General features: G+C 34.0%; 1 protein-coding gene across 1 annotated transcript in view; it reads left to right on the forward strand.

Annotated features, from left to right (window-relative positions):
* Positions 1-12,698, forward strand: part of LOC126891010 (cysteine-rich motor neuron 1 protein-like) — a 126,725-nt gene that overhangs the window by 92,524 nt on the left and 21,503 nt on the right. The window lies entirely within an intron of this gene.

Here is a 12,698-nt window from a genome sequence, read left to right on the forward strand (position 1 = left end):
ATACTCTTTATAAAATACAGGAATTCAAAATAATATAAACATTTAGACCTTAATAATTAGTACAATTTATGAATTAACATAATATGTAATCAGTTGCTTATTGTTTGTTTATTTTATTATTTGTCTGTCATAATAAATATAATGTCAGATCAATCAAATACACTGCTCAACATGATCAAATCTTACTAAGAGTCGTATCAGTTTTTTTAGGAACCGGCTGTACATACTAAACTTACCTTATCTTAATCTGACGATTTCGAGTTTTTCTAAGGATATATATTTTTTTCGGGCCTCCCTTAACGAATTCTCCTGTATTAAAAGCCAATATAGGTATAGTAGAGGTACATTTACAGGGTTACAAGGTTTCTCCCCATATGATAATCTGACGCGCTCCAGTAACTGTAAAAATCCCCACTTAGGTTCCCCTACCATTAAATGCATCATTTTATTTCAATTTTTTATAAGATATATTTTTGCTTAGAATATTTTTTTCGATAAAATACTTACTTTTTGAGTCATTTGCGCAAAAACCGTCGAAAAACGTGTGTTTTTTTTTGTTGAAAACTGAACATATTCAGTCGCAAACAGCTCGAAAAGTATCGACTTGGTTTATTTGTAGATGAATAAAATAGAACAAAAGTTACTTAGAATTAGTCAGTTTATTCAAACTTGACTTATTTTGAACCTTTGTTTTTTAACCCCCCAAGAAGGGGTGAAAGGTGAAACTCATCCCCAGGGCAAAATCACACATGCCATCGGCCAGTATCTCTTTTTTGGCGTGTTAGCTATGTGTACGCAAACATGTCAATCCAAAATCCAAGCGCTTCTTAAAAATTTCAAGTTTTTGTAACATTTTACCGTGAGTGAATGGACTATACAGGGTAGCCGGGCATTATCTTATCTAGTGCTTTTTCAGCAAAAAATTTTGTTTGGCCTATTGATCTAATATCTAATTGCACACTCTGCAAAAAGTTTATAAGTAGGACGTTTAGTCTTTACGATATGGTATTATTCCCACTAACTGATACGGAGAAACAATTGACTGGGTGTCGTTAACAGTGGATATGCTATTCGTATTATATTTTTATCAACAAAGGGGACATTATTTTAAAAGTTTCAATGCGAAATGCGATATTGTATACACAAGAAGATTATTGTATGAAAGGTATTCTCAAAATCTAGTATTTTTTTAATACAATTACTTTCGGAGCGAAGGCGTTGTCTGATATTAGGAAAGAATGAAAATAAATATTTTATTTTTACATTGTAATAATAAACCTCTGAGTGTTTTTATATGGATATTTAATTCGCTATACATATATGTTTATCGTATTGTCCATAATGAGCATACATCCAATTTGCGTCTCATTGTCTTTAAGCATATTAGGTCTGGATCCCGCGTATGAAAAAAAAGTTGATTAATAGCAAGCCGAAAATTTGTTAATAGCTTAAGGGTGTCTAGTCGGACAAACTTTGATATATGGGAACACTGGAACAGGGGAAGTTTTAACCGCGGAACAGATCAAAAATTTGGAACGTCAGACCCCGAAAACGTCACATGTATTTTGTCCGAGAGAACTTCCAGTTGATTTGTTACCCTTTCATTAAACTCTCATGCAAAAATCAGACTGCTATTTATCACCAAATGGGCATTCTAATGAGTGGAACACGTAGAACATGTCAAATGACAGCGTTTAATGAAAGGGTAACAAATCAATTGGAAGTTCTGTCGGACAAAATACATGTAACGCTCCAAATTTTTAACCTGTTCCACAATTAAAACTTTCCTTGTTCCAGTGTTCCCATACATCAAAGTTTGTCCGACTAGACAGCCTTAAGCTATTAACAAATTTTCAGCATGCTATTAATCAACTTTTTTTCATACGCGGGATCCAGACCTATATTCCCGAACTAATATATTCCATAAAACGACACTCAATCCTAACTGCAAGACGCAAGAGTCTCGCAGGCTTAGTCTTGTTCTTGCTCAAGTCTTGCACGGTTAGTCTTGGTCTTGGTCTTGCTAAAATAAGGCGGTCTTGGTCTTGGTCTTGGTCTTGCTAAAACGCAAGAACAAGACCAAGACTGCAAGACCAAGACCGATTTTGGGCAACACTAATATCAAGTCTGCTTATTGGCAGATACCGGTAGCAGAATCATCCCGACCATTCACTGCTTTTACAGTGCCTAGGCGTGGGTTATTCCAATTTAAACGCTTACCTTTTGGTCTTCATAACGCACCTGCGCGTTGGCAACGACTTATAGATACTGTTCTAGGACCAGATTTGGAGCCTTACGTCTTCTGCTATTTAGATGATGTGGTAATATTAACCGAGAGTTTCGAGGAACACTTAAGGATATTAGAGGAAGTGTTCAGACGTTTAAGAGAGGCTAAACTGACTGTCAGTTGGGACAAGTGTCAATTTTGTCGGCCTGAATTAAAATATCTTGGTCATGTTGTGGATAGAAACGGGATACATGTCGATTTAGACAAAGTTAAAGCAATGCTTACCTTACCAACTCCCAAAAACGTTAAGGATGTTCGTTCTGTAGTGGGCACATTTTCTTGGTACCGGAAATTCATACCAGATTTTGCGACTTTGATTTTCTCAATTACCGCTTTATTAAAGAAGGGGAGGAATTTTAATTGGACATCGGAATGTAATGCTTCATTCCAGAAGATTAAGGAATATTTAGTATCGGCACCAGTGTTGAATTGCCCTGATTACTCGTTGCCTTTTGTCGTCCAATGTGATAGCTCTGGTTATGGCATTGGAGCGGTGTTGACTCAGACGCATCCCGATGGAGATCGAGTTATTTGCTATCTAAGTAGATCTCTAACTAGACAAGAACGTAACTTCTCAACCACAGAAAGAGAATGTCTAGCAGTGTTATACAGTATTGAGAAGCTACGGCCATTTTTGGAAGGAATACAGTTCACCGTTGTAACAGATCACGCTTCGCTAGTGTGGTTACAGAATTTAAAAGACCCGTCAGGTCGTCTTGCGCGTTGGGCAGTAAGGTTACAACAATACGATTTTAAAATAGTTCATAGGAAAGGAAAGGACCATGTCGTTCCTGATATGCTTTTCAGATCTGTACCAGTGATAGATTCCGTAGAGACTGAGATCAGAGATCGTTGGTACACTAAAGTTAAGGATAAAGTGGAAAATAAGCATTTGAAATATTCTCAATGGAGAATTGTTGATGGGAAGCTATGGAAGTACGTTAAACCTAGGTTGGGATTTTTAGTGGACGAAGTTGATAATTGGAAAGAGGTAATACCCAAACAAGATCGGGGGAAAATTCTTCAACAATCGCATGACTCACCATTATCTGGTCATGCGGGAGTTTTAAAAACTTATAAGCGAGTTTGTGAACGCTACTATTGGCCGAAACTTAAAAGTGACGTGGCACGCTATGTGAGAGGTTGTCGGATTTGCGCCGTACATAAGGTGGATCATACAGGGCCGAAGGGTTTGATGACTGCTCAACCGCGAGCCACACAACCGTGGGAATGTCTAAGCTCAGATTTAATTGGACCATTGCCAAGGTCAACACAAGGCCATCGTTTCATATTAGTTGTAATGGACCTGTTTACTAAGTTTCCACTTGTCTTTCCACTACGGTCTTCTACAACCGGCCACATTGTGAAGAAATTGGAGGAGAGAGTATTTTTACTCTTCGGAGCTCCTAGGTTGTTGCTTTGCGATAATGGACCACAATACACCTCACGCGTGTTTACTAATCTCATGAAAACTTATGGAGTGCAGGTTAGGTACAATGCTCTTTACCACCCTCAAGCAAACCCTACCGAGAGGTATAATCGGACACTGAAGACTATGCTCTCTTCGTATGTGTCGGACAATCATAGGAAATGGGATGTTAATTTGGCCAAGGTGGCATGTGCCACAAGGACTGCTTATCATGAATCAATTGGGCAGAATCCTTATTTCGTGAATTTTGGACGAAACATGATACTAGATGGTGACGAGTTCCGTAAAAAGGAACAACTTAGAGATGTGGATGACGATCAGAATCAGGAGAAAACTGTAGTTGAGAGGACTCAAGTTTTAAAGGAGTTGTTTGCAGACGTTCGAAGAAGATTAGATAAGGCTTCCCAGAAGAGCGAGAGGGTATATAACCTCCGAAGGACACCAGAGGAATTCAGTCTTAATCAAGCCGTATGGAGGAAGAACTTCGTTTTATCAGATGCTACTGCTTACTTCTCGAAGAAGCTTGCTCCTCGTTGGGTTGGACCATTCTTTATCAAGAAGAAGGTATCAAAATGGACATATAATTTGGTTGATGAGTTAGGGAACGATCAGGGTACCTATAGTATTAAGGATCTTAAAGCAGCTAGCGCTGCAGAAAATTTCCCTGGGTAAATTTTCTTTAAGTAAGGGGGGTCTGTAACGGTATAATATTTTGCTAAGAAACTTAAGACATTCTCCTCGAGTGTAGACAACCAGTTCTACCTTCTATACGTCAATGATAAAGCCAACAATTAAATAATATTGTTGAATGATGTGTACGTACTTGACATATTCGAAACACGGCCTTTTTGATGGATGGCGCATGTGTTTCGTTGTGATTTTCTATTTCTCTCTAAGACGATGGTGCTGGATTTTTGGACAAACGAGTCGTTGTTGGGTGTGGTTCTTTGTTGAAACTAGTCATTGGAGTTGTTACAAAAAGTGTATGGTGTAAAATTGCCGATGAAGGCGATCCAAAATATATGTTTTGGATACGACCATATTTTTGGTGAAATTTTTCCTACGAATTGGTGATGGCTGTGGTAAGATTCTTAAGGAAGTATCTTTTGTAATAGTGAATAGGAAAAGCCGAATTATTTTCGGATTTTGCTCCAAACCGGACCAGTTAAAAAAAGGATTGCATTGAAGGAGAGATAAAACTGAGTGGAGAAATTAATTTTAACCCTGTGTTTGAAAGAAAACAGGTATGTCGTTGTTCTTTTGTTTTTTTTTAATAGCTGTAGGTTAGTAATAAATAGAGTCAAATTCATTTTGCTTGTCAACTGTTTTACTGTGGGTGTAAAAAAGTTGATTGGATAAAAAAGTAGCTACATTTAAAGGAATAACTTTAAAACGTATTTTAAATTTAAGCGGCAGATTTTGGTAATGTAATATATATTCTGGGATGGGTTTAGCAGCATTTGAATATATTCTTTTTGTTTCATTACATGGGGTGGGATAACTTGGTAAAAGTTAGGCTATATTGCCATAGAGGATTTAAATGTAATCAACTATACAGATGTAGTTTTATGAAGGCATTTATTTATTGAAGTGCTCTTCAAAGTAGTTCTATTTAATTTTTTTGTAGAGAAATAAAATACTTAATCGAAACAGCTACTTGTTATTATGGGGATATTTAAATCTTGTAAATTAAAGTACATAATTCGGGTACTTAATGGGACTATTTTTATTTAAGGGTTTTAGTACGGGACATTTTAGTACTGGACGTTTTAGTACGGGACATTTTAGTACTGGACGTTTTAGTACGGGACGTTTTAGTACGGGACGTTTTTTTGAAGTCACACGCTTTCAACAGAGAGGCCATTTGAGCGTCATGGCATGTCAGGGAATGGACTGATGGACCCGATGGTAGAATCTTAAGCCCCTACATAATCCGTTGTAGATAATATGGTAATCTGTGGAGAAGATTCAGAATTAAGGTCTTTTTTTACACTTCATTATATTAATTAAGTTATATTCATGCTTTGTTTGGACTTAATTTTTTTGGATATTATTAAGAGGATGAACTTTATTATTTGTACATTTTTAATTTAAACTTCATTAAGAGGATAGATCATCTAGGATCATTAGGAGTATCTATTGATTTTTTTTTCTTTTGCCGATGTTAGTAACTTATTTTTCATGAACAGAAACATATAACTTTAGGGTGTAATAGCCAGTTATTAATTTTTCTTTTTTTTACTGCTACCATTTATTTAAAGTAAACAATATCTAAAGTTTTTAAAATACCTACATCACAGTATAAATTGTAATGGGACAAAGGCAGGGATTTTATTGGAATCTATCGTTTAAAACTTTTCAAATATTACCTACGGTGTGTTTCATTCTGCGCTTGCGTACGCTATGGGCCCATTGCTAACCGCCGCGTTAGCCGAAGTTCGTTCGCCTTAGACTTTGTTACCAAGCTTTGTTGTTATTTTTTTTTAATTGAATTTAATGTACGGGGGAAATATATATTTAAAATAGTGGATTTTAAATTTTAATAGTTATATTGCGGTAAGATAATTTTGTCACCTTTATTGTTTTTTTACATTATTTAGATAATTTGTCACTAAAAAAAAAGACTTGTAGTCACTCTTTGAATATTTCAGATAGTTAATGTCACCTAATCACTTGTATAGTGTGTTTGTAAGAGACAACCTCGTAACCGACGTTAGTATTACATCATAGGGTAATAAAAGTTGTATATGGGTTACTCGTGTCTTATTATTATTCCTTTGCTTCATTTGGGGAATAAGTTATAGTTATCTATCTGTACTGGCTGGCAATAAAGGAAGCTGGCGCCCAAGTATATTTTATCGTTCTATTTGAATCCACCCCGCCACCGGTGAGTTAGTTCGGAGCCAGTACCGTTGAAGAACGACAACGGCCTACATATAACTGCAAGGTGAGTAGCATTAGTGCTGTGGTGTTTGTCTTAGTAGTTATCTACGTGCTAACCCGTCTTGCGCGTTATATTATTTAGGGTGCTAAATAGAGGGAGGTTTTCACGATTTTTTTTACCAAAAAAAAGGGGCCAACTTTTTTTTTCAGTGTTACTCGTTTATTTTTGGTGCTGCAAACTTTTGTAAAAAGCAAATAATAAGCTTTTCTTCGATACATTAAAAATGTTAATAAGGTTTTCTTGAAAAACGCTAATTTCTTCGTTGATTTCGCGTTGAAATATTCGATTTGCAATTAGACGAATAAGAACGTATTTTTCATCAGCTACAACTTTGCTTCTACTCAATTTGTATACTTTACTGGTACACCGTTTTTATAAATTTTTTTATAGGCTACACTTTTGCTAAAAATATTTTTTTCGATAAAATATTTAATTTTTGAGTTATTTGGGGAAAACTGTCTGAAAACGTAGTTTTTTGGCGAAAAATCTACATTTTAAATCGCGAATAACTCGAAAAGTATTGACTTACGTAAAAAACTTTATAGAACAAAAAGTGCTTAAAATAAGTCAATTTATCCATTTCCGGCCTTATTTTAAACACGCGTTTTTCACCCCCCGAGAAGGGGTAAATGTCACCCTCCAAGTAAAAGCAACCAACAGCACAAATTCAACTTTGAAGTGGAGGGTAAGTAGAACCTAAATCCAAATTTTCATGCAATTCGGAGTTGCCCCTGGAAATTACACTCCAAACCGGTCATTTATTGGGCTATAAGGAGACCCGGTCTCCTTAGGCAGGCCGCACATCAAAGAAATATGAAACGTAAATTACGTTTCATGGAAATAAACCACTGCTAAACAAATATACGTCCGGCCATTTATGAAACTCTCCGAAAATAAAAATGTGTCATGAGCATGAATCACACTCGTTTCATTGGTAGGCGGACTTTGAGATTTGTTTAGCAGCGTTTTATTTTCATGAAACATGTTTTTCGTTTCATGTTTCATGTTTTTCGTTTCATGTTTCTTTGGTGTGCGGCTTGGCTTAGAGTACAAATAATGAAAAAACTAAAAGTGCGAATTTTGTGATGAAATTTGGTATGTGGGATTAGAATAATATTTGGGACAACTTGTTCAAATAACTTTTTACGATATCTGTAATGCAAAGCAAAATATCGGTAGAAATTTACTGTGTTTTTGGATTCGCAGTAGGCCGCTTTTAGAATTAAAGAATTCAGTTGAGTATCTTAAAAAATGTGAACCTTCAACCTGAATGGACTACAAAACTTCAAATCTGTATTTATTTTGATATGCATATCTACTTACAGAGATTGAATTGTTAACAAATAAACGACATAAACTTTGAATATACACTTTTACAATTAGACTAACTATTTTTAAAATGATATGATATTATGAAATTGTGAATTATGATGATATTATAAAATGTAAATAAAAAATGGTCAAAAAAATGGGGCCTTAAATTAGATTTTTTTGGCGGATTTTTTTTGCTAGTGCAAATTTGTCTAGATATTTTACAGTTAGGTATAGCCTCCCCTATTGTAAAAATCACGAGCCGCCACTGGTGAGTAGCATGTCGAAACTGTCTCTGTCTCGAACTATTCTAAATTTTGTCACTTGGTAGTCAACGTTGGGCTAAGATGGTTGTTAAAGTTTCCTGGTAGGGTTTCACCATGTTCCCGGAGTTATATCTTTTAACATCGGCGTTTAGCCTGTTCAATATTACTTTGACATAATGTAGATCGAATTATAAATTCAACCATTGTTGGGTTCTGGGGCTATTTAGCAAGTATTCAAGTAAGTAATTATAACCACATTTTTTAACTTTCAAAATTTCAACCATCTTTCAATTTTAATAGTGGGATTACTTATTTTATTGTAGATTCACTGATGATGGACTGATAGGTCTGAAAACGTTCTGAATTGGACACATTTTATTCAATCCATTGGGATTTTAAATTTTAATAAATAAACCAATTACATAGTAGTGGTTTTTACTTCATGTTAGAGTTTTTTAACCAGTGGCGGCTCGTATAACTTTAGGAAGGTAGTGCCAGAATCCGGGCAGCTGCCTAAATTTTTTGTGGCGGTTTTACGATATGGTCAAAAAGGATATAAAATATAAATAGAGTATCACGATAAGCTGAATTTAATTGGGTTTTTATATTTAACTTACCAAGCATTGAAAAGCTAAAAACGTTATTCATGTGCACTTTAGATTTTTCATGGGATTTCAATTTCTCCCATATATGTACAAGATCATCGGAGCCTTTGTTTGACCAAGTCTCGTCACCTCCAAACAAAACGCATACAAAACAGAAGAGTTTATTAGTTTGTTCGCAACCACACAACCAGCTATTTTTATCATAAATAATTTTATTAAACTTACGACAGCGAAGTTTTTGTCCATTTCCACTTTGTTTTTCAATTTTTAAATCGGGTAAAGGCCGACCGAGTTCTTTAATTTGTAGTTTTTTTTTCTAACGAAAAACCACCAAAAGAGTTTTTTAATATACTAATTTGATTCATTGTCAATAAATAAATTAAACGTAAAAAATAATCAAAATATTATTTTTATACCTACGACACCCACGATCACAACGCACTAACTAATAATTACAAATTAAAAAATATAGTAGAGTATAAACACAAATATACAATACAGTAGTAGACAATAAACACAATAGCGTCAAGCGAACGCGTAAAGAAACTAGAAATATGTAGATCTAAAACATTGTATCTTAAGATCCACTAACTTCCTTTTCGAGATTTCGAGCCTGGCACGGAGACTCCAATTTAAACGTATGTTAAAAGTGCAATACCGCTCTCTCTCTGTCACTTACACAGGATGCTCATACAATCTTTCTCTTTTCTCACGAGCCACTATGCCGTTCGGCACTGGGATTTTTATGATTTTCATCCTTTATCCGGTCAGCTGTGGGTGGCCAGAGTCGGTAGATTTGCATTACGCTACACAGTTGCCAGATTTGATATAATTTATAAAAATAAAGAGAAATATTCACAAAAAAAATAAACAGGCATTAAAATGTTTTTAAGATAAAAAATATGTTTCTGCATAGTTAGCAAGGTAGTGCCATGGCTCTATGGCACTACCTCAGGGGCCGCCACTGTTTTTAACTATATGGTATACAGCCAACCTAGGGAACTTCCCTTTTTAGTTTATTCTAAATAGTTCCTCTGCTTTCTTTATACCTGCCCACTCCCTGATATTCTTCAACCAAGAGGCCTGTTTTCTACCAATTCCTCTGCGTTCTTCGATTTTACCCATCATAATAAGTTGTAGAATATTATATAGGTCTCCCCTTACCACGTGTCCAAAATAGACCATCTTTCTACATTTGATATTATCAAGCAGCTCGCGAGTAGCATTTGCTCTCTTAAGGAGTGCCACATTTGTCAGCATAGCCGTCCATGATATTTTTTATGTACGTCTGTGCAGCCACATTTCAAAGGCCTCCAAACGATTAATGGTGGATATTTTTAATGTCCGTGCTTCGACACCGTATAAGAGGACTGACCAAATGAAATTTAATCATACGCTTTCGAAGTTGAAGTTGCAAGTTATCATTACAGAAGAATGACCTCATTTTTAAAAATGTTGTGCGGGCTATCTCGATTCTACATCTTTATCTTGATCTAGTTGTTCAGTAATATGGCAACCAAGATATTTAAAACTGGGTACTCTTTGAATTATATGACCATCAACATAAAACCGTGAATCTTGATGTGCTAAACGACTAAACACCATGTTTTTTGTTTTTGAACAGTTTATGTTTAGACCAAACTCTCTTCCCACTGTGCCAGGGGCATTTAAAATACATTGCAATCCATTGATGTCATTACTTAAAATAACTGTATCATCTGCATATCTGATTGTATTTATCAGGATTCCATTAATTTTCACGTCATATTCCAAATTATGCAGCGCTTTTTAAATAGTCTATCTGACTGTAAATTGAATAACAATGGGACAGTATACAACCCTGTCTAACACATCTTTGAATTTTACATGTTTCTGTTGATTGTCGTCATTAGTACGTCTTGATCATCAACTCCTTTATCCTTTAATATCTTAATTAATTTGTGATGCTGTACACGATCAAAGGCCTGTATAGTATAGATATAGATCTATTAAATTACTTATAAACATTGCAATGTTATTAGGGGAAAAATAAAGAAGCTATGTTTTTAGAGAGTAAATAGAGCATTTTCATATATATATATATATATATATATATATATATATATATATATATATATATATATATATATATATATATATATATATATATTATATATATATATATATATATATATATATATATATATATATATATATATATATATATATATATCAAGCAGTGATTCTTGAGGATGCAGTCTATTTTGGCCCACAAGACAAAGAAAACTCTTTGACTTACTGTCAAGCTTTCGAATTTATTTTAATTCTTTTTCAAGACATCTGTTGACAAAAATATACAAATATAAAAATTATGTAGGTATTTACAATTTTCTTAATTACTTACTAGTCATGAGATTACATTGAAAAAATTTGAAACTTTACCAAAAGGACAATTATGCACATAGGTATGAAAAATTATTTTTAAAAACTTCAGTTATGTTGTCATGTTTGAAATATGTCATGAAATATGTAAAGTGTATACACTTTATATAGGAGGAAAGTAAAACTAGTAACAATATATTTTTTATTTTTTATTAGATTTTATTAGATTGATCTATGAAAAAAAAATTAATAACATCAAACCCAATTAGTCCAGTCATTTTTTAAAGCATGTATATAAATTTTAATGTTGGATTATATGATAGAAAATCAGATTATGATGTACTAATTTTTTTGATGATATGCTAATATGTAACAATAAATGTTACTTAATTTGTCTATATCTGATTTTCTATTTATACATTTTTTATTTTTCTGTATATGTGTCATTTCTATAAATAACCTTTTCTGTTCATTTTTTACCCTCTGTAGGATTGACGCTTGTGAAAAATTAAATGTATGATTTAAATTAATCGAGTGGTCGGCTAATGCACAAGCTTGTGATTTATTTGTGTTAATATCACTTCTGTGAGATATTATTCTACTGTGCAATGTACGAGAAGTTTCTCCTATATAAACTTTATCACAGTCTGAGCAAGGAATTTGATAAACAACTTTTGAACTTTCTTTGGTCGTTAGAGGATCCTTAGTTTTAGTGTATAAATTTGCTATAGTTTTAACATTTCTAGTAGCAATTTGTATGTTTTCTAATCCTTTAAATAATTTTAGAAGTTTTGGTGTTAAGAATGGAATATAAGGTAAAGATCCAAATGTTTGTGATGTTGCTGGTACTAAGGTGTCAACTGGAGGGTTATTGTTTTGGCTATTATTTATTTCTTGGCTTGCCGTGATGGAAGGTGGAGAGGTTGCAGTACTAAAAATTAATTTATTAAGTAGGCCTACCGGATAAGAGTTTTCCATTAATATGGTTTTTAGTCTCTTCAAACTCTGTTCTCTATATGTTGGATGAGATATTTTTATTACTCTACTTTTTAGTCCCAAAATTAAGTTTATTTTCATTCTTGTAGGATGTTCTGAATAATAATTTATGAATCTATTGCTAGAAATCGGTTTTCGATACCATTCTGTTTTGAGACTATTATCTTCAGTGCGATGGATTATCATATCCAGAAAAGGGAGACTGTTATTTTGTTCTCTTTCAGCAGTGAACTGCAATAGAAGATAATAATCGCACTGAAGATAATAGTCTCAAAACAGAATGGTATCGAAAACCGATTTCTAGCAATAGATTCATAAATTATTATTCAGAACATCCTACAAGAATGAAAATAAACTTAATTTTGGGACTAAAAAGTAGAGTAATAAAAATATCTCATCCAACATATAGAGAACAGAGTTTGAAGAGACTAAAAACCATATTAATGGAAAACTCTTATCCGGTAGGCCTACTTAATAAATTAATTTTTAGTACTGCAAC

The sequence above is a fragment of the Diabrotica virgifera genome, chromosome 9, assembly GCF_917563875.1.
Source record: "Diabrotica virgifera virgifera chromosome 9, PGI_DIABVI_V3a".
Taxonomy (NCBI): Eukaryota; Metazoa; Arthropoda; class Insecta; order Coleoptera; family Chrysomelidae; genus Diabrotica; species Diabrotica virgifera.